A 24,266-nucleotide genomic window follows, 5' to 3' on the forward strand; every position below is an offset into this window, starting at 1 on the left:
CTATAGTGAGGGCCCAGCGTGGCTAAAGGGAACAATTGTAGGAGTGACGAGCCCAAAGTCATACATAGTGGACATGGGGGATGGCCGAGTGTGGAGACGCCACATAGATCAATTACGAAAAAGAATACAAAACAATCCAGAAACCAAACAGCCAGACCCTGACTACCCAATATTTGAACCAACAGCTAACTCAACCCCGAGGCGATCGGAGGACTTAGCTGAGTCTGAAGAAGTCCAGCGACGCCAACCGGCTCCTCCAGAGGACAGCAGGGATGACTCTGCCAATAATCCAGGGCCGGATGGCCCAGAGGAGGAGCTGGGAGGAACAAACAGTCCCTCCGACCAGCTCGACTCACTCCCAGGGAATGAATTGCGCAGGTCAGAAAGAGTTAGGAGATGCCCTGTCTACCTGCGTGACTACGTGGAAAAATAACATGCAAAAAAACCCTATGTAAATATGGTGAAATGTGTTCTGGGAGGGGAGTAGTGTAATGTATTTGAATTTTAAGAGGGAAATTTGGGCAGGAAAACGCACGTTGCTGATTGGCTGATGCCTCAGCCAAAATACTATTTAAAGAGGGGTTTTTGCCTGTTGGCTTTTGCTGGGATCACAATAAACTAAAGAGCTGTTGTCACTTGTATCGTCTCCTGCCTCTTCATTGCCCGAACTTAACACTGGTGCTCTGATGCACGCCCCTTACAGACCTCTTAGGAATGGAGTGAGGTCAACAGTAGACAGTCTTAGGTTAAAATTTTGGGGGGTTGGGGATGAGACCACAGAGTCTGGTAGTGCATTCCAGGCATTAACAACTCTGTTACTGAAGTCGATTTTCTGCAATCGAGTTTGGAGTGGTTCACTTTAAGTTTGTGTGCTCATGTATTGTTGTGGTTGAAGCTGAAATAGTCATTGACAGGTAAGACATTGTAGCAGATGATTTTATGAGCTATGCTCAGGTCATACTGAAGGCAGCATAGTTCTAAATTTTCTAAATCAAGAATTTCAAGTCTGATGGCATAAGGTATTTTGTTGCAAGCAGCGGAGTGGAGGACTCTTCTTGTGAAATATTTTTGGCACGTTCAGTTGTATTAATGTCCAATATGTAGTGTGGGTTCCAGACAGATGGGCTGTGTTCGAGAATTGGTCTAGCACAGGGGTGTCCAAACTTTTTTGAGTGAGGGCCAAATACAGAAAAATAAGCAAAGGCCCGGGCCACCCGGGGGGGGGGGGGATGGGCGTGGCTTATTTTGGGGTGTGGCTTGGTGGTCATGTGACTGGTGGGCGTGGCTAACTGCTCATGTGACTGAGTGGATGTGGCTATGGGCATAGAAACTACTCACACTTATGACCATCTTCACATTTATGCCCATTGCAGCATTTTTAACAACCATATCACTCATTTCACAACTGCTTCTCTTCACCACGGTTACAAGATAGGGTGCAAAATGTAAAGATAGTTGTACGTGTGAGGACCAGTCAAAAGTGTGAGGACAGGTCAAAAATAACTTTTCAGCCCTCTGAGTACTCCCTCTGCACAAAATGCAGCAACAGGCAAAAATGATGCCGGGTCATAAGTGTGAGGACTGGTCAAAAGTGCGATATAGTTTTTGTCTGGAGACATTCTGCACACTTCCCCCCACCAAAGCTGTTCGCCCTCGCCGCCTCACCTGTTTCTCGATGCCGGTCTTCTTCTTTCCGCCAGGAGTCCCAGCTGCTTTCTATCAGTCTGCAGGGTGCAAAACTGTCACACTGGGAGATCCTGCAGCATGCAAAGAAGCCCCAAGGGTCCCTCGGTTTGGGCACAGGTTTGGGAGCAGAGCCCCAAAGGGCTTTGAAGCTGCTCCGAGGCAGCTGGGGCCCATGTACAGAGTGCACAATAGCCTCAAGCCACAAGAGTTTTGCAGCCAGCCAGTCCTTCTCAGAGGCAGACAAAATGAAACAGAAACAAGCCAAGCGGGTGAGAGACACCTTCAAAGGCAAACAAACAAACAAACTTCCCTTTTGGGAAGAGGCAGCGCTGTGCTAGGAAGGCCGGCTGTTCTCCCTCCGAGGGCCTTGTGGGTCAGCCAGGAGGCTTTGGCCCATTGGAGGAACGACTGGCAATGCCCCATGGGGCACAGGGGCCACCAGCCGCCAAGCTGCCTTGGGCCCAAAAGACTCTTTGCGAGGAAGGGCTTCATCCCCTTGGGCATCCCGGCATCCCAGGATGTTGCCATCTTCCCAGCTGTGGCAACACCGCGGGGTGGGTGGGTGGGTGGGTGGGTAGGTCTCTTCGCCTCTCCCAGAGCCTCCTTGGTCACTCAGCTTCCCGGACAAGGCCCCAACTGAGCTGCGCCTCACCAGGCGCCGAGGATTCCCACCAACTGAGCTGCATCGCTGGGGAGGGGGAGGCGGTGGCTGGAGAGGGACAACCCGCCGCCGCCCCACCCAGAGGTTCTCCGGGAGCAGAAGCGCCCTGCCCCGCTGACCTCGGCAGCCCCGCAGCGGGCCCACTCAGCAGCTCACCCTCCCATCCTCCTCCGCCCGCCTCCCCGCCCGCCCAGCCCTGCTCTGCCGACCCGCCCGGAGAGCCTACCTGCGCGGCGCCGCGAGCCGAGGGCGCCCGGAGCAGCGCCGAAGCTCTGCCGCCCGCCCGCCTCCTCCTCTGTCTGGTGGGCCGGGCTGGGGCCGTATGCCCCGGCGCCCCTACAGCCCAGTGGCGGAATGGCCGCCCGCAGCCCCGGTGGGCGGGGTCGCCTCAGCGGAGCCTCCCGCATCTGCAACCGGGCGAGCGGCGGCGTTGCCATCTTCCCAGCTGGGCGGGTGGGTGGGTAGGTCTCTTCGCCTCTCCCAGAGCCTCCTTGGTCACTCAGCTTCCCGGACAAGGCCCCAACTGAGCTGCGCCTTACCAGGCATTCCCACCAACTGAGCTGCATCGCTGGGGGAGGGGGGGAGGCGGTGGCTGGAGAGGGACAACCCGCCTTCGCCGCCCACCAGACAGAGGAGGAGGCGGGCGGGCGGCAGAGCTTCCGGCGCTGCTCGCGCCGCTCGGCGCCGCAGGTAGCTAGCGGGTCGGCAGAGCAGGGCTGGACGGGCGGGGAGCGGAGGAGGATGGGAGGTTGAGCTGCTGAGTGGGCCCGCTGCCGGGCTGCCGAGGGTCCCGCGGAACGGGACGCTTGCCCCCGGAGAACCTCTGGGTGGGGGCGGCGGGTTGTCCTCTCCAGCCACCGCCTCCCTCCCCAGCGATGCAGCTCAGTTGGTGGGAATGCCTGGTATGCCCCACCCAGAGGTTCTCCGGGAGCAGAAGCGTCCCGTTCCCTGGGACCTCGGCAGCCCCGCAGCGGGCCCACTCAGCAGCTCAACCTCCCATCCTCCTCCGCTCCGCTCCCCGCCCGCCCAGCCCTGCTCTGCCGACCCGCCCGGAGAGCCTACCTGCGCGGGCGCCGCGAGCCGAGGGCGCCCGGAGCAGCGCCGAAGCTCTGCCGCCCGCCCGCCTCCTCCTCTGTCTGGTGGGCGGGCTGGAGCCGTCGCAGTGCCAAGGAAGCGCTATCTAGAATTAGCCCAGGAGATTGGCAATCCAAAATTGATACCTTCCTGGCAGTCCAACATAGAACCCCCTGTGTGACCACCGGCCGCAGCCCAGCAGAGTTATTAATGGGTAGAAGACTCCGGTGCCCCCTAGATCGGTTAAACCCAACATACTCCTCTGATGGGTACCAAAGCATAAAGGGAAGAACCAGAACAATGACAACAAGTGACCCGGTATGGTCACATAACTATAGTGAGGGCCCAGCGTGGCTAAAGGGAACAATTGTAGGGGTGACGGGCCCAAAGTCATAAATAGTGGACATGGGGGACGGCTGAGTGTGGAGACGCCACATAGATCAATTACGAAAAAGAATACAAAACAATCCAGAAACCAAACAGCCAGACCCTGACTACACAATATTTGAACCAACAGCTAACTCAATCCCGAGGCGATCGGAGGACTTAGCTGAGTCTGAAGAAGTCCAGCGACGCCAACCGGCTCCTCCAGAGGACAGCAGGGATGACTCTGCCAATAATCCAGAGCCGGATGGCTCAGAGGAGGAGCTGGGAGGAACAAACAGTCCCTCCGACCAGCTCGACTCACTCCCAGGGAATGAATTGCGCAGGTCAGAAAGCGTTAGGAGATGCCCTGTCTACCTGCGTGACTACGTGGAAAAATAACATGCAAATGTTATGCAAAAAAAAACTATGTAAATATGGTAAAATGTGTTCTGGGAGGGGAGGAGTGTAATGTATTTGAATTTTAGGAGGGAAATTTGGGTGGAAAAATGCACGTTGCTGATTAGCTGATGCCTCAGCCAAAATACTATTTAAAGAGGGGGTTTTGCCTGTTGGCTTTTGCTGGGATCACAATAAACCAAAGAGCTGTTGTCACTTGTATTGTCTCCTGCCTCTTCATTGCCCGAACTTAACACTGGTGCTCTGATGCACGCCCCTTACAGACCTCTTAGGAATGGAGTGAGGTCAACAGTAGACAGTCTTAGGTTAAAATTTTGGGGGTTTGGGGATGAGACCACAGAGTCTGGTAGTGCATTCCAGGCATTAACAACTCTGTTACTGAAGTCGTATTTTCTGCAATCGAGTTTGGAGTGGTTCACTTTAAGTTTGTGTGCTCATGTATTGTTGTGGTTGAAGCTGAAATAGTCATTGACAGGTAAGACATTGTAGCAGATGATTTTATGAGCTATGCTCAGGTCATACTGAAGGCAGCATAGTTCTAAATTTTCTAAATCAAGAATTTCAAGTCTGATGGCATAAGGTATTTTGTTGCAAGCAGCGGAGTGGAGGACTCTTCTTGTGAAATATTTTTGGCACGTTCAGTTGTATTAATGTCCAATATGTAGTGTGGGTTCCAGACAGATGGGCTGTGTTCGAGAATTGGTCTAGCAAATGTTTTGTATACTCTGGTTAGTAGTATAATATTACTGGAGAAGAACTACGCAAGATTAGGTTTACAACCCTTAATGCCTTTTTGGCGATATTATTACAGTGGGCTATCCTTTCCCCCATTTAATTACATTAATAAAAAGTTGGTGTTAATGAACTTTGCAGCATGTAACTTCTCTCTTTCTTCCCAACTTCCTTGTCCAGATTTTATCCATGGTTCCTGATATTCATAACTTTCTATTTCCAGGGTTGTTTCAGGTATACCCTGCAGTGCCATAGGTCATTACAAAAGTTGTTTATCAATACAGTGTGATAAAGTCTAATACTGCCACTTAAAACAGCTCTGTAAAATATTTTAACTGAAAGCTAAGAGTTTTAGGTTTCAGGATTTATAATGGGGAACAATAACGGTATGCTGTGGACTGGTAGGAACTTGGAAACAAAGCATCATGTAACTACTCTATAGAAGGAATGAAATAAGTTACTGGGAAATTGTTTCAGGAAAATGTTTTTTGGTAGTGAAATATCTTTAGGACAAATCTGGTTGTCAATCTCACTTTGATATGAAAATTTAGTATGCCTTTGCTATTATTTTTTTCTTTTTTAAAAATTCTTTTTGCCAGAGGTAAGCAGCTGTTTTTAGATTTATGGATTCATGTATTGTGATAAAATAATTGTGACAAAAGATAAAGTGCATTGACTGAGGTGATCCTCCCCCCCCACACACAAAATGCTTAACTTGCCTAGTAAACTGACCCAGTTTTGGGATCAGCACAATTCATTGAAATGTAAATTAACTGAAAAGGCTGGAGTCACATAGCATGCTAACTATTCCTAAAACAAACCAGAGTTAGACTTAATTTAGCTTAGTAAATTTTGTGACTGCAGGTATTAAGTTAGTTTAACTGACTTGGTTAAAAGTATTATGTGAACATAATAACCATTGTAGATGGTATCAACTACTATCTGTGATATAGTGACAAGAGAATTATAGGAGAGCAGAGAGTGCTATTTCACTTATCAGATATTCTCTGACATGTGAATAATATGGTAAGAGAAATAGATATGCTACTCCTGCCCAAGGAGTTGCTGATACAGTTCTACAGAGGAATTATTGAGTCTGTCATCTGCACCTCTATTTGGTTTGTTTCTGCAACCCAACAAGACAGACATAGACTTCAAAGGATAATTAGAACTGCAGAAAAAACAATTGCTATCAACCTGCCTTCCATTGAGGATCTGTATATTGCACGAGTCAAAAAGAGGGCTGTGAAAATGTTTGCAGACCCATCACATCCTGGACACATCTTGGACATAAACTGTTTCAACTCCTACCCTCAAAACCATACTACAGAGCACTGCACACCAGAACAACTAGACACAAGGACAGTTTCTTCCCGAACACCATCACTCTGCTAAACAAATAATTCCCTCAACACTATCAAACTATTTACTAAATCTGCACTACTATTAATCTTCTCATCGTTCCCATCACCCATCTCTTCCAATTATGACTGTATAACTGTAATTTTGTTGCTCGTATCTTTACGATTTATATTGATATTGATTGTTTCCTGGTTGCTTATTTGTACCCTATGACTATCATTAAGTATTGTACTTTAGAATTCATGATGAACGTATCTTTTCTTTTATATACACTGAGAGCATATGCACCAAGACAAATTCCTTGTATGTCCAATCACACTTGGCCAATAAAAAATTCTATTCTATTCTATTCTATTCTATTCTATTCTATTCTATTCTATTCTATTCTATTCTATGATAAAAGAGATTATTTTGCCTCTTCTCTTCTTCACAATGGAAGAATTACTCAGAAGTCACTGCCTATAAGGGTAACATTTTCATCCCAGCTCAAAAGGCTCAAAACGCATTTCCTCTATGAAAATCCCATCCTTCCCTTGTTTATAGACTCATCCCAATCTGTTCCTTTGCATTGATTAGCTTTGGAATTTTTGGTTATTACCATTTAATACTTGAATATCACTTGACATTCATATTTTATCAGTTCTTCCTCCATCAGTTCCTTGATTCTTAAAGAGCTCCTTTGAATAAAATTACTTCTTAGCTTCTTTCTGAAGGGTCAAGCACTTCTCCAGCACTGCACACGTGGGGAACATAAGCATCCTTCTCCTATAAGAGTATTTTCATCTCTATACTTTTGAAATAAAAGATACATGGAAAGTGCAAGTTATCACCCCATTATTTTTCTTTAATAGGGATACTAAATTTTGGTAGCAATTTTGGCTCAGAGACAAATTTATATGACATTTGCTCATTCACCCTACACAACCGTCAATGTTGCCCAGTGAGGGTGATGGGCAGTTGCTAAGTTTGATAAATAAATAAAGATGGATGTCCATGGCAATTGTAAAAACAATCAAGATGGTGGGTGTGATCCAGTGGTGGGTTTCAAAATTTTTTACTACTGGTTCTGTGGGTGTGGCTTGATGGGCATGGCATGGCTTGGTGGGCGTGGTTTGGTGGGCGTGATGGGGAAGGATACAGTAAAATCTCCATTCCCTCTCCAATCCAGGGGAAGGTTTCTGCAAAATCACCATTTCCTCCCATTCAGCTGGGACTTGGGAGGCAGAGAATAGATGGGGGCTGGGCCAGTCAGAATTTTTACTACTGGTTCTCCGAACTACTCAAAATTTCTGCTATCGGTTCTCCAGAACTGGTCAGAACCTGCTGAAACCCACCTCGGGTGTGATCATGTATCACAATTGTGATATGTGTTTAAAAAAAAAAAGAAAAGAAAAGGGCTTCTATCACAAGGTGCAGAGATTATCTTAACCTTCTTCTTCTTCTTTTTTTGTTTCTCACTATATTTCCTACTGTCGGTGGCTATTTTCATACCAATCCAGATCATGCTTTATTCCTCATTGACCCATTCCATAACATCAAACCATCATTTAATAAAGCCAAGCTCGTGCAGCACTCCTCTTGTGTTAGAATCTTAACATTCCCCTCATAAAGTTGTACACAAATGTAATTAATTCTAAGGTGCTTCCAAAGGGACAATGTACACCAATCATTTCACCATCGGTGGGGAGGGGGACCACAATCCTCTTCCACCCATTTTCTCTACGAAGAGATTCACCTGCCCCTGCCTGATCTTAGGAAGAGAACTGGAAGGGGGCGGGTGGTACCTTAATCGCTTTTCTCCAAAAGATAACAAAACTGCTACAATTAGATGAATTAATACGGGTGACAGACAAGAGAAAAGTACTTCTTTTTTAAAAGTGCTTTTTCTAAGACTACCTGTTGGAGAAGCATTTTGTTTTTTAACATACGTTTATGGCTCTAGAAGAGTGGCCCCCACCCTTTTGGGCACCAGGGACCAGTTCTATGGAGAAAGGTTTTTCTGTGGACCAGAGGGGGCATGGATTTGCATGCTGCCTGCATTTCGCAGATGGGACTTTGTTGCTTGTGAGGCCCAGTTTCTGGCAAGCCATGGACTGGTGCCAATCCACAGACTGGGGGTTGGGGACCCCTGTTCTAGGGCAGGGGTCTCCAACCTTGGCAACTTTAAGACTTGTGGACTTCAACTCCCAAAGTTCCTCAGCCAGCTTTGCTGAGCCAGCTTTGGGAGTTGAAGTCTACAAGTCTTAAAGTTGCCAAGGTTGGAGAGCCCTGCTCTAGAACACTGTAGTGACAAGCAGTTTTTAATAGTGAATACAGGGACAGTTTATTGAGACAGATTTCTGTTTCTCTTTTAACCCACTAACATTTGTCTGGGTTTACTGATGTGGGTAGATACTTCAGTATGATTTGCATGCGTAAATGCATGCACAACCACTCAAATGAATTATCCACTAAATAGCTGATGACAGTGGCAGCAATGCAGAGGATGTAATAGACCTAAATGACTTCTGAATAATGGTAAGGTTGAAGCAAATTCAATGAATTTAGCATTGGTTCATTTGTTATTTATACAAGTACATCACCTTGTACTTTTTTGGAAACCCTTTGATATGGCATATTTCAAACGGACTAGAAGAAAAATTATCATGGAATTCAGGACCTTATTAAGTGAAGTGTATTGTCATTTGCAATTTTGGAAGGAAAAATTCTACCTATATAGAAATTCCTCAGTGTGCAGAAATCGACAACTCTTCCCAGGCCTTGTGGGTCTGCATATTTCATTCTCAGGTTCCTAACACATTCAGTTTGCATCCAAGATATACTTTTTAAAATATATCTAAACATGTGCTTGAAACATTTCCCCAGCAGAGCTTAATTTAGAAGGACACATGTCTGATGATTATTTCACATGTTGTCAATTTAGAATAGAAGCACAGGAAGAATGTTTTTTAAAAAGCAAGTTCTGTTTTGTGACTTTTCATTCCTCAGAGCATCTACATCATTGTTTCCCTGCGGTTTTTTAAAACATTATTGATTTTCAAAAACAAAAGTAAAACATATACAGACAAGAAATAAAAGATTGGAGAAAGAAAAAGAAAAGGAAAAAATAAAGAAAATAAAAAAAGAATGACTTCCAACTTTCTTTGTCAAGTACGTATTAGATAATATATATAAGTATAAGCATGAATTGAATACATAAAATGAATACAATTAAAGGGAACATTAGGACAGGGACGGTAGGCATGCTGGTGCTCTTATGCACGCCTCTTACAGACCTCTTAGGAATGGGGTGAGGTCAACAGTAGACAATATAAGGTTAAAATTTTGGGGGTTTTGGGATGAAACCACAGAGTCAGGTAGTGCATTCCAGGCACTGACCACTCTGTTGCTGAAGTCATATTTTCTGCAATTGAGTTTGGTGCGGTTTATCTTAAGTTTGTATCTATTGTGCATTCGTGTATTGTTGCGGTTGAAGCTGAAGTAATCATTGAGAGGAGGATATTGTAGCATATGATTTTATGAGCTATGCTTAGGTCAGACCGAAGGCGGCGTAGTTCTAAATTTTCTAAGCCCAAAATTTCAAGTCTGGTGGCATAAGGTATTTTGTTGCGAGCGGAGGAGTGACCTCCTCCATAGAAGTATACTCCATGTAGGAGTGACCCTAGACTCAATCCCACGAAACAGAAAAAGAGAAAAACGTGATATTTGTTATGCTAAACATTTTCAGGAACATGTTCTCCTTGCCCATGAAGACAGACCCAGCAACTGAATCTTTAAAACTCTACAACAGAGATTCCCTAAGGTCGGTCTTCGTACAATTCATTCACCTTCCAGAAAACCAAACCATGAGTCTCAATCTAAACCAAGTTATAACATCCAGTTTCTCTTATGACTAATGAAGTGAAAGCTCCCAGCAACATCTCTGCAGTGCATCAAGTTTATCTGCCATCTGCCTTTAGGTATTCAGCATTGACGGAGCACTTGTCACGTGACTATGTCTCAGAAATATGAAGCACAAGTAAGCATTTTTTGGTTGGGACTTTTTGTTCCACCCATTTCTGCAGTCCTGACTTGTGCTCTGGGCAAAAGATTACATTTGTTCATTTCTGAATTCAGTGTTCAGCATCCCTCTATCTTTATAGGTCATAGAAGCTGCCATCTCAGAAAATAGCAGCACCAGCAATTAAGAGCCTGAAGGGGAAATCAAAGTTCATTCCTACTTAGCTCTTTCTAGAGCTAATAGTGATGACAGTGGAGGAATTCGGATCTTTTAGCTGAACCATCCTGTCCAGCAGATTCAGTATCAAATAAAGACTATTGAAGACCATTTTATAAAGGTATATACGTATTTATTTTGATGTGGCTTGAAAGCCGTTTCAGAAACATCAATGCACATCTGAGATATATTCTGATTCTCTTTGTCCATCCCTGGAAATTATATTTTTTTAGATAGTTTTAAAAAAATGATTGGCACACCTAACCTGACTTTTATCTATCAAGGGAGTGAAATGGTTATGCTATGGTAATTATTTATTTAAAAAAGCATGTATCCTCTTATCAGTTCTGATGGAGTCTGTGTGATGAACATCAAATTCCAAAAAAGTATCAAGACAGACAAACACTATAATAATAATATAATAAATAATAAAACAATAGAATCAATTCTTATAATGGTACCTTGGCTTGGTGTTCCTTCACCATGACGGGGTGTGGACTTTAACTTCCAGAATTCCCTGGCTACCTGAAGGTTAAAGCCAACACGTTTTAAAGTTGTCACGCTTGAGAAACACGGCCCTTCCTGAGTTTCTGGTAAGGATTCATGGAGAATTACATATCTCTAAGGGAGGGGAGGTGACATTGTGGTGAGGATTGGAGGCCAGAATGAGAATTCTGTCTAGCACAGGGGTCTCTAACCTTGGTCCCTTTAAGACTTGTGGACTTCAGCTTTGCTGGCTGAGGGACTCTGGGAGTTGAAGTCCACAAGTCTTAAAGGGACCAAGGTTGGAGACCCCTGTGCTAGCATTTTTTTTTCCTGGAAAAACGAGGCGGAATGAGACAACTCACCTTAGCCAGCTTGGTAGGCCCCCTACTTCAGATACATTATGCAAAAACCTGGCTCTCTAGCGAAAGAGAGAAGGTGGAAGGAAAGAGAACAGGAGAAGAAGATGGACTCAATTATGATGGCAATACTCAATTACTCAACAGAAACATACTGTAAATGCAAAGCTGCCCTTTTTGAGGTTTCCTACTGAAGAGTGTCTGAAATGGCACCAGATCCAGTATAGGTCTCCTACGTAAACAGGGGGTTGGACTAGATGACTTCCAAGGTCCCTTGCAACTCTGTTACTGTTGCTGAATGAGAATTGACTAAGGGCCCCTTGCATGGTACTTGAGAAACAGTATTGCAATCTCAAATGTACTTGTATATAGCAAATATTTTGTGGTTGTTTTTGTTGTTCTTTTAGTGTCCTACTGCTTCTTGTTATTAAATTCCCATTAAAACCAAAGTCTTTATCAGAGTTAATTTGTAATCGATTTTCTAGGCAATACTTAACTAATGCCTCAAATAAGTGATTCAACACCAGTCTAGTACATGAAAAAAGAAAGCAACATCCACATGAACTAAGACACAAAATTTCCTTCTAAGTAATGATGGACAATGGCCCTCAACCTGAAGTAGTGTGCATTCCAGATCACTGAAATGTTAAATAACGTAGGGCCCAGGATGCAGCTTTGTCTCACTTCCTTATTCATTGTAATTTCATCTGTAAGTGAACCTTTTCCATCTAACGTGCATTATACTACCTTGATATAGTGGTGGTATTAGATATTTAAGATGCTTGTCTGGAACCACATTCTCTAATTTAGCCAAAAATCATCTTACAACTTGGTTCCTGGCAGGGATATTATGTGTTGATTTGGTAGGAAGAAAGTTAGAACTACTATTAAAATATTAGCGAAGGATGCTTAGAAACAATCCCTCAAATAGTGGAAATTAAATCTTAATTTAGGCAGTTAGCATGGACTAGAGCTAGACTAGAGTAATAGCTGTAGAAATACTACATAATTAATTGGGGGGTTACACTTTTGCCGAGTTCCTGATTGAAAGCAGACAAACGTCACATACATTTATATTAGCATTTGTTTGGTATGTTTTGTCAAGACATCTGAGTATACCTTCGTAAGACTATCAAATCAACATTTCCAGTGGTTCTTGGATAAGAGTATTAATAGTAATGATCCTTTTAATTCTTTTCTGCCATCTAGTGGTCATCCAAATTTTTGCAATTCAATCTGGTAATCCTAACCTTTCAAAACTACTTAAAAAGCAGCATTAATTTATTTTATTTATTTTTGTCACAACATCATATAAAAAGGATTATATAGTATATAAACATATATATGAGTAAATATTAGGAGGTATAAGTTAACAGTACTTCAGAGATAAAGTAACACATCGGGTTGAAGCACAATTCAGAAAGTCTGAATCAACCATATAGCATGGTACCTTGTTTCATGTTTTTAGCAGAAGTTGATGGATGTAATAAAAACTGGAGGTTTTAGAGAAAAGTCTGGACAGCCACCTGTTGAAATGGTATAGGCGGGTCTCCTACTTGAGCAGGGGGTTGGATTAGAAGACCTCCAAAGTCCCTTCCAGCTCTATTCTGATTGATTGATAAGCAAGAGTTTTCATTTCAAGGACAATTTAATTCAAACAAATCCAACCTGGCACTAACCTCTCATTGTTATTGCTAATATTCTAAACAATTAAATAGCGCAAGAATTAATTAACAAATCTTTACAGCAAGACCACGCTTGACAAATCCCTCTGGTTTGGGAGGCAAAACCTAAGTGCACGGGTGAGTTATTTAAGTTCAGCATTGCCAAATAAACTTGATTTATTTTTATTTATTTTTTTAAGTTGATTGCCCCTTGAGATGTTTCATTTCTATCCAGAAACTCAGTCAGTGATATTCACATGGTATAATTCTGAAGAGTGAGTTAATAATTGAGTCTTTGGATAATCTGCTGTGCCTTCTTAACAGGAATCATCAGCCAACACTCAAGATAATTGTAGGCATCATTGATACGTAAGTGATTTACTCTCTTATACAGAACCAGCTCCCTTTGGTTTATTAATCATGGTGTTCTTCTATAATCCTTTTCTCAATTCTGATTATGAGTTTATTTTTCCCTCTTTTTCTCACTTTTAAAGGTACAGGAAACAAGACTGCATGTGGCATTGAGGTGCCAGCTAACAGAAAACAGAACTCTCCCACTCTCCCTCCCCCACCCCTCACACACACACACTTATTGAAGTTAGGTTTGATTTTCTCATCTGCTCAGATGTTTCATGATATCCATTAATCTCTTCTTAGTCCACATAACAGGAATAATGGTTTATGTAAAGGATAACCTGGCCATAAATCAACAGGTAAAGAGATATATCAAGATAGAGCTTCATTCTCATCATCAAAAGCCAGAATAAGTAACTTCCACAAATAAGAAAAGAGCCACTGCAACACAAATACTCCCACTCCTAGCTTGTGAAGGCAATCCAGGAGAAGATCATTAATATTCAAAATGACTACATTTGATCTGCTCTAAAAAAATTCCCAGATACTGATACCATATTGAACTCAGTCATTTCTTAGACCTTCCTTCTTTTTTTTTCTTTTTCCTCTTTCAGTCATCAATTTTTTTAGTATATTCTCAAAGATAATTCATACCCTAGGTCAGTGATGGCTAACCTTTTCCAGACTGAATGCCCAAAGTGCACGCACATGCACCCAAACTCCCAAAATGCAATGCAGGCACACACCCTGCGCATACGCCCCACCCCCCATACTCCACCCCGCACATGTGCATGTGCCCCCTACATGTCCCACCCCCCTGCATATGCGTGCACACACACCTCACATGTGCCTCACCCCCTGTGCATGCGCAACAGAGACCCGAAGACCAGCTGGCTGGTGGGAGGCACTCACGCATGTGCGGCAGAGCTGAACTGGGGCGACAGCTTGCGTACCATCAGAGAGAGAGCTGTGTGCCACCTCTGGCACACGTGGCATAGGTTTGCCATGACAGCCCTAGACTGAAATTCTTCTAGCCCTCAATATTTAAACTCATTCAGGATAAATAGATACTTAAGCTTAAGCTTCCATGAAGCCTAACCCTACATGTCTATGAAACCTAAGCCTATATCCTACCTCTTCATCCAACTGTGTGATGGGAAACATGACCCTTTTTGAAGAGCATTGAAATAGAATGGCAACTGGATCTTTTTTCTTGATATTTTGAATGTATCAAAAGTTCTTTTTGTTAGTATCTTTCTCCAACATCAGTTTATTTTAAACTGTAGCTTTTCTGGCTCCATCTCTCTTTCTCTCTCTCTCTCTCTCTCTCTTTCTTTTACAAAGATCACATATGTGACCATTTGTTTTTTAATACCTTCTGCCATTTTTTTGTGCTTCTTCTGCAGTGCTCCATTTTTATCTTTATTGGAACCATTTGCCGTTGTGCTTCTACTATCTCCATTTTTAGGAATTCCCACTCATCTTTAGCTCCTTTTTTAATTAGCTTCTCCTGTCATGAATTGTAATTATTACTGTTCAGAGTTAATTAAAATCTGCTTTTCTTAAATCCCAAAATACCGCTTCATTTATATTCAGTTTTTGGGTGTTATTCACTTGTTTACTTGTTTTTATTGTTTCTGACCTGATAAACATTATTTTGCAAGGATTATCTATCAGTCATTACCTGTTTGAATTCCAGTAAACTCATGATTGTGATATCAGTGATAACATCCAGTCACCTTGTCTCATATCTTCCAAATGCATTAAATTTTCTACACATGACAACTGAAATCCAACTTTTAGCTTCATTGTGTTATTTTCTAGGGAGCAGTTGGTTTTATTTGATTATTGAAATATTTCTTCTTGTATACCAGTGTACAATCAATAATTGTATTCAACATCTCGATTCAAAGCAGCAATTTTTCATTCACCATTTCTGATAATCCTGATGTCATAGTACCAATAGCACTTAGACTTATATACCACTTATAGTGCTTTATGACCTTCTGTAAACAGTTTACAGAGTCAGCATATTGCCCCCAGCAATCTTACCGACCTCAGAAAGATGGAAGGCTGAGTCAGCCTTGAGCCTGGTGAGATTTGAACTGCCAAATTGCATGCAGTCCAGCAGTCAGCAGAAGTAGCCTGCAGTAGTGTATTCTAACTACTGGGCCACCAGAGCTCAATTACAGTCTACCAGAGCTCAATCACAGACTACAACTGACAATTGCATGGGTTTTATAATACATACCTTAGTAGCCAGTGTGATGTTTCTGCATGTTAATATTCTTTCTAGATTTGTCACAGTATTTCTCCCAAGCAGCAAACATCTCTTCATGATTTCATAATTCAATCACCATCCCTATGGATGTTTGAATCTAGGAAAAGAAAATCTGTTACCACTTATCAATGGACAATGCAAACCCAATGAAAATATGTGAAGAAAAGTTGATAATTAATTGATAATAAATTGATAATAAAATAAATAGAGCATTGAACAAAAGACCAGCTTTTGAACTCTTTTGTTTCACCTTCCACAATTTTGTTAAAACTCACTTCTAGCAATCAAAGTGGTATCATCAACATATCTAAGGTTATTGATCATTTTTCCAGAAATTGTAATGCCAATTTCTGTTCAAGCTTGGCATTTTCTTTGAATTATTTTGTTTCGTATTCTAAGCATTACTTGAAATGAGTTAAGCAGTTTTGCTTTCTCCCTGCTCCTCGTCACCTTCTTGCCATTTTCTCCCATTAATGGAGCAATCATTTCCTTGACTTTTTTCTAGTTTTACTTGTTGAAAGAAGCTTTTTTTTGTATTTTTAAAAAAACTTCTTTTGAGTTCTCCGAATGTATCCCAACTTTTCCAGTGAAGGCAATAATTTGAAGTCCTGTCATTGCTGAAGGCATTGAGAAATTTGGTAAGGAAATATCTTGAAAGGATGACCCAATGGGGAATGGGTTGTCTGGTGTGTGTGTGTATACTGTATTTTTCAGAGTATAAGATGCACCAGACTATAAGACGCAGCTTAGTTTTTGGGGAGGAAAATAGGGGGGAAAAATCTGCCTACCAGGTATTCATCTGGCTAGCATCCTTAGTCTCGTCAGCTTCAGCACTTTAGTTTGCTGGTTTTGAGTGCTTTTTATCCACTGCTTGGGAATAAAAACAGCTTCTAAAGCACAGCTGATCTTTGGAAAGAGAAGCAATGAGAAAAGCAGGCAAAATTCAAAGATCACTTCACTCACTAGCATCTCATTAGGGCTGAAAAATAGCTTCTAAAGCACAGCTGAGAGGGAGCAGCAATGAGAAACACAGGCAAAGCACGGAGATCGCTTCACTCACTAGCGCCTCATTAGGACTGAAAAAAAGCTTCTAAAGCACAGCTGAGAGTCAGAGGGAGCAGGCAAGCATGGAGATCGCTTCACTCACTAGCGCCTCATTAGGACTGAAAAAAAGCTTCTAAAGCACAGCTGAGGGAGCAGGCAAGCATGGAGATCGCTCCACTTGCTAGCTCCTCATTAGGGCTGGAAAAAAAGCTTCGAAAAGGCTACATTTGGAGTATAAAATGCACCCAAACTTTCAGCCTCTTTTAGGGGGGGAAAAAGTGCATTTTATACTCTGAAAAATATGGTATATTATCTAGTATATGTATACCTGTGCATTGTTATTTTAACTGCCCAGTATAATCTCACCTGGCCCTTTGCTTCTTTGTCCAAACCAGCCACAACTTCATATACTTAAATGATATAAGCAAAGCCAGGAATGCTGCACAAGATATAATTGAATGGTAGAATATTTGCACAAACCTTTTGGCCATTATCTTATTACATTAGTGCATTTTTTCTAGGAGAATGTCATTGACATTTTCTCTTCCTTTGAAACAAATTTTTTTGAAAGCAAATTATTTTCCATGAAAAATACCAAATATTTTTCTGATAGTTAAAATAATTCATACACTCAACTGATAAAAATTTTCAAGATGTATTGATAATACATAAACATGCCTTCAAGACTATTTTAAAAGGTTCCAGAGGAGTGCAAAATTATATATGGGTATCAGTCATTGCAACTTTATGACGGCTCCATGTTTCACAGCCTATGAATTATTAGTGTTTTGGGGTTTGTTGCTTAGGGAAATAGAATATCAAATTAGATAAACCATTACTTTGATCTGGCAGGATTTATCTTTTGCTCCTATTTTCTCTATTGCGAATAGTTCAGTAATGCATTCCTATTAATGCAGATTTAAAAGAAATCCATTATGGATTTATCTGAAAATAAAACAGAATGAACTGCCAAGACATAGTTAGTTGCAGCATGAATAAGCAGCAATGCAGATTTTCCTAGCATCTCTTAATCTATATTCAAAATGATGGAATTATGCATCAAGTTTTGTCATTTTTAGCTCTAACTCTGTCTTGCTCTCTATGAAATATACAAGGTAACCTAGACTAAAATGCCATTCAAATTGGCTTGGCTGCTGCTGACTTCATTGACATGCTCATGTAAGTTTCTTGGCAGCAATATGGGAATGGATTTTTTTAAAGCTTTTTAGTAATCAATCAAATCTGCAGCCCAGTGTTTCCTGAAGGTAAGCTATATTTTCATAGTTCTTGTACTAAATAAGGAAAAGTCTCAAAATTATAAAAATTAGGTATGAAAAGACATGTGGATTTTATACTTTTAAAAGATTTTTATTTTAAAAAATCTTCAGAGATTATCTAATAGTACTTGTGACACTGATATGGATAATTTTAGGCTGTTCCAGGCATCTCTAACTTGTATACCTGTTGCTGCACTGGATCGCTCACAATACTGAATCACAAACAATCAATTTTTATTTTTATATTTTCTATCTTCCTGGCAGAATATCTTGAACCTTGCTTGTTATTTATTTTTTATTTATTTATTTGTATTTTGTCAAACATATATTTTATGACAGATACAAGTGTAAACATAATTATAAATACATGAAATGGATACGAATAAAAGGAAACATTAGGACAGGGGTGGTAGGCATGCTGGTGCGCTTATGCATGCCCCTTACCCCTCTTAGGAATGGGGTGAGATCAACAGTAGTACTTTTCCCTAAGTACCTCAAGATAGCATCCATTAATCCTGAAACTGGAAAAACAGAAAGCAAAGAGATGTAGCGCAGTCAACACCATGGTTTAAAATGATGGTGGTGTCCTCCAGACACAGGTGTGGGGGAGGGGAGAGAAAGAAAGTTATACAAGGCTAGGAAAAATAAAACCATTTTGTAATAGCTGATTTTCTGTGTAAGCAAAATGTTTATCTAACCATGTTGGATCTGTGAAGGTTCTGTAGTTAGCTAATTATTGTGGGGTGGAGGGGATTGTACCAAATAACTAAAGATTTATGAATCAAGTTACATATGTGGAAACCTTATGGCAAATTCTGTATGGAAGGGTCATCAAGTAAGTTTTAAGGAACTGAATAGAAATCCTCACTGAATCAAAGTCCTGTTGGCTTGATGGGCTCATCCATCTAGATTTCTTGATATCAATGGAAGGATGGACGGAGAAAGAGAAGAAAGAGGGAGAGGGAGAGGGAGGGAGAGAGAACAGACTAGGTAATCCAAATGCTTCTGTGCACTGAAACAAAGCAGTAGAACACCTAATGTTATTACTAGATGAAAAAAGTGACATAGAATTAATTACCTAGCAAATATTGCCTGCCTAACCAATTTTATGGAACCCATTTATTGCATAAAATACTGAATAATAATTGTGCCCTCCAGCATGAATCCCTGTATCAGTACAGTAAATGTATTGCACGAATCGTCTGTTTGCCCTATGTTAGATGTTTCAGTGATTGTATGTCACTCAAATAATAATATTAAAATTTGTTGGTAGATGAATAATTAAAAGGGCATTTTCAGAGGACCTGAGAGAGCATGATGGAAAGAAGAAGACGAAGAAGAAGAAGAAGAAGAAGAAGAAGAAGAAGAAGAAGAAGAAGAAGAAGAAGAAGAAGAAGAAGAAGAAGAAGAAGAAGAAGAAAAGGAGGAGGAGGAGGAGGAGGAGGAGGTGGAGGAGGAGGAGGAGGTGGTGGAGGAGGAGGAGGCCATTTCTAATCTAAGTAGAAGGTAAATTGCTTATGGCTTTAATTCAGAACTTGTCTGGATGTATACAACTTAGACAGAGTACCTAAGAGATCAGATGTTATGCAATTAGTGGAAAGAAGTAAATGGTTTGCACAATTCATGAAACACAAATATAAAGTTAAACGCTTTTTCTAACCCAAGAGGATGATCAAATCAATCTAATTTATTCAATAGAAATACATACAGTATCTGAGAGATTATCAGTATCATTCTATTTTGTACTACAGGTAATCCCAAAGGTGCTTTTTCAAGAGGCAACTGGACTTTCTGGTTTTTCTTTGAAGACGTTTTGCTTCTTATTCAAGAAACTGAAGAAGTGAAATGTCATCAAAGAATGGATGAGACCAGAGCACGGTCCTAGATTATATTCCAAATATTTGGAGAACGGAGAGTTTATCAAATAGATCATGATGAGGTCAGATTTTTTAGCAGCTATACCAAAGAATGATGTAAATTTAGAAAAATTTATAGTTGCTTCTTCAACAAATCCCATGATAAAATCCATCCTTTTATTCCCAATTGATTGAGATAATATTCTCCTTGCTTTCTTTTTTTGCCTAACAAAATATTTTGTGAAATATGATTCCTATCAAAAAACCAGCTACTTGGAAAGATAATAGAAACTCTAAAGCTAATCCCACTCAATATGAAAAAGAAATTACATTTTCTTGTACCACAAAAGAATAATTTGTGTACATTGCAATGGCTGAGAACTGTGGCTTTCTTCTTATCTGCATCACATTCCTTCATCACAAAAAGAGCAGGCCAAACAATTTGTTTCCATGTTATTTTACAAAGGATTCAACCAGCTGAAATCCCTGATAAATTTATCCTGCTTTGTTGCTATGATGAATCATTGTGTATTTTTCTGCTGCATTGGTTAATCTCACTCTGCAGTCTAGGGCTTGTATGTGCATTAAGAGATAAATTGGACAGTGACCTCTACATAACAATGTTACAGCCAATGCTAAGAATGAACTTGCAACTAAACCCTTTAACGTCATCAGGTTCTGTGCTTTATGCACGACTAGCCTTTATGCCCTATCATTGGGTAGGGAAGACTAATGCTAATGGCTCCAACTTAACACGAATTCCAAAAATATATCTGAGAAAATGGCTTAAATATCTACTTTTTGATATTTACTTTGAAAATATTTGATATTTGAAAATATCCCTCTGGAACAAACTCCCCCCAGGACTTCGTCAACTTCCGGACCTCCGAACCTTCCGCCGCGAGCTTAAAACATATTTATTCATTTGCGCAGGACTGGACTAGGTTTTAAATTTATATTGATTTTAATTGGTTTTAGTATTTATATCATTTTTAATTAATTTGGCTTTAGAATAAGTTTTTTAATTGTGATCTTAATTTGTATTTATATGTTTTTATTGGCCTGTGAACCGCCCTGAGTCCCTCGGGAGATAGGGCGGTATACAAATTTGATTAAATAAAATAAAATAAAATAAAAAAAATAAAAAGTGGAGATAATTGTTATAAAACCCAAGCCTATGTACTGTGAGAAGAGCAAAGAGTAAAGAATTTAAAAGTATATGGGCTGATTTCTTAAAAGAAAAATGTTTAAGTTGAAGACAATCCTTGCAGAGCAAACAATCCAATATTCTAGTTTGGTTGATACCATGTGGTCAACTTTCAAACAGAACAGCTTTTTCAGCTAAACATAGAAATCAATGCACTGGAGCATTTTGACCATGGGAATGGCAACCTTTATCAGGCAAAACATAAAATGTATTTTCAATAGAACATAAAATAACAGGATTGGAAGAGACCTTGGAAATCTTCTAGTCCAATCTCCTGCTTGAGCAAGAAACCCTACATCATTCAAGACAAATGGTTGTCCAGTATCTCCTTGGAAACTTCCAGTGACAGAGCACTCGGAACTTCTGGAAACAAGCTGTTCCACTAATTTATTGTTCTCAATGTCAGGCACTCCTTAGTTCTAGATTAAATCTCTCTTTAATGAACTTCCATCTGTTATTTCTTGCCCTGCCCTCTGAGAGTGGGGATAGATCAACCTCTGTTGTTGTTGTTTTTGATAGTATTGGAAGACTGTTTTCACGTCACCCTTAGTTTTCTTCTTTGTTAGACTAGACATTATTTCATTTCCGCAACCGTTTATTGTGAAATTTAGCCTCCATACCACTTACCGTCTTTGTTCTTTTCTGCACTGTTTCTAAAGTCTCTGCACCTATTTGGTATCATGGAGACCAGAACTGGACATTCCAAGTGTGGTCTTACTAGTGCAGTATAAAGCTGCACCATCATTTCACATGATCTTGATGCTATTCCTCTGTTGATGCCTCCTAGGACTGTATTGACATTTTTGGCAGCTGCAGCACACTTCTGGCTCACTTAGTGACCACTTAGTGGTCATCCACTAAGACTCCTAGATTCCTCTTGCAGGTACTGCCACTGAGCCAGGTACCACCTATTCTATACTTGTGCATTTTTTTTCTTTCTTTTTTTGTTGCCTAAATGTAAGACTTTACAATGGGACTATGGCAGTGGGAGGGGTGGGGTGGGGTGGCAGCAGTGATGCTCCACAGCAGTCCCAGTTTCTCATGTAGCCCCTTGGGGAAATTAATTGCCCACCCATGATCCTTGTAGATATAGTTTTACTGAGGACTATATGCTGAGTGCAGTTGGTCAGCCATTTGTGAACTGCTGGTGGTGATGCTGTCTATCCCACATTTTTGTATCTTAACAAGAAGTAGAATGTGGTCAATTTAGTCAAATGCCTTACTGAGGTCTAAATAAACTGTGTCCACAGCATTTTGCTGATCCACTAACTTAGTCACTTTGTCATAGAAGGCAGTAAGGTTTCTCTGGCATGTTCTGTTTTTAACAAACCCATGTTGGCTTCTAGTAATAGCTTTGCTTGTTTCTAGGTGCTTACAAAATGACTGCTTGATTATCTTTTCTGGGATTCTTCCAGGTATTGATATCAGCTGATTGGACTATAGTTTCCTGGATCCACTTTTTTCCACTTTTTCAAAACTGGAACTACAGCAGCTTTTTTTCCAGTCCTCTAGTAGGTCTCTGATGCTCCAGGAGCTTTGAAAGATATTGTTCAGTGGTTCTGAGATCATGGCCACTACTTCACTTATAACCCTGGGATATAATTCCTCGGTCTTGGGATTTGAGCTTGTCTAATGTGGATAAATGTCTTTTCTTACCTATTTTGATTTGCATTCCTACTCTATCTTCTACATTACTGCTTTTGGTAGGTTGAGCTATTTTACCTCCTTTTGTATAAAGACAGATGCAAAGAATGAAATAAATAGTTCTGCTTTCTCCCTGCAACCTTTCATCTCCTTGCTATCTACTTCCATTTGTGGAGCGATTGTTTCCTTGACTTTTTCCTTGGGTTTTTTTAAATATATGTTGAAACAACATTTAAAAAATTACTATTTTTGGCATTTGAGGCAAATCTTAGTTCATTCCGAGTCTTACCTTTCCTGACTTCATCACAATAGTTGTGATTGATAAGAAACATCATATTTAATACCCTTCCCCTCACTGGTAAGGGGACATTCTGTATGGAAGAAGTTGTTATCTTGGTTATGATCTATGCATGGAATGTTTCAAAATTCATAATAGAATAGAATAGAATAGAATAGAATTTTTTATTGACCAAGTGTGATTGGACACAAAAGGAATTCGTCTTGGTGCATATGCTCTCAGTGTACATAAAAGAAAAGATAAGTTCATCAAGAATTCTAAGGTATAACACTTAATGATAGTCATAGGGTAAAATAAGCAATCAGGAAACAATATCAATATAAATTTTAAAGATAAAAGCAACAAAGTTACAGTCATATAGTCATAAGTGGAAGGAAATGGGTGATGGGAACAATGAGAAGATTAATAGTAGTGCAGATTTAGTAAATAATTTGACAGTATTGAGGGAATTATTTGTTTAGCAGAGTGATGGCATTCAGGAAGAAACTGTTCTTGTGTCTAGTTGTTCTGGTGTGCTGTGCTCTGTAGTGTCATTTTGAGGGTGGGAGTTGAAACATAATAATCAAATAATCAATCATAAATAATCATAATCAAATAATCATAAATAATCAAACATGGTGGTGTATCTTGATATATAGCACTGCATATCTTAGAATAGACTACCATATCTGCAATTTCAGTGTTGCAGCCCCTAAAATTTCCTTCAAATTTGTCACCAAATTTTAAAATGACAGAAGGAGGAAAAAATCATTGGGAAGTAATTGCATTAATTATATCATATATAAATTTCAGTTAATGTAAGGAAAATAAAAATTAGTTTTATCCTGTTCCTGTCTACTTTTTTTTAGTAAATCTATGTATTGAGCTTAGCCAAATAAAAAAGGTTGCCTACCCAATACCCACCAAAATTATATAATTCATGTCAAATGCATGATTACTTCATGCCCTTTACACTTTTGTCAAAGGATAACTGTATATCCTTTATAGCTCTTCAGACACTCATGGTCAATAGTTGCTGAATGGTTTTATGGATTGTGTTCATTACTTATACATGGGCAGGACAACTGACAGAGTAGGTGCAATGTTCATCATTGTCTGTTTTCTGCTGCCCAAACAGCCAAGGCATATTTTTTTTTAAAAGTAATAAATAGTGCATGGGATTGTTGGTTGGAATTTTTCAGATGCCATCTTTTGAAAGGTTGAGGGGAAAATAATAGAAAATAACTGTAATACATTTGCTTCCCTCCAATTCTGGGTGTCAAAGGAAAAAATATCCATGTTTTGT

This window comes from Ahaetulla prasina, chromosome 1 (assembly GCF_028640845.1).
Source record: "Ahaetulla prasina isolate Xishuangbanna chromosome 1, ASM2864084v1, whole genome shotgun sequence".
NCBI classification, from domain to species: Eukaryota; Metazoa; Chordata; class Lepidosauria; order Squamata; family Colubridae; genus Ahaetulla; species Ahaetulla prasina.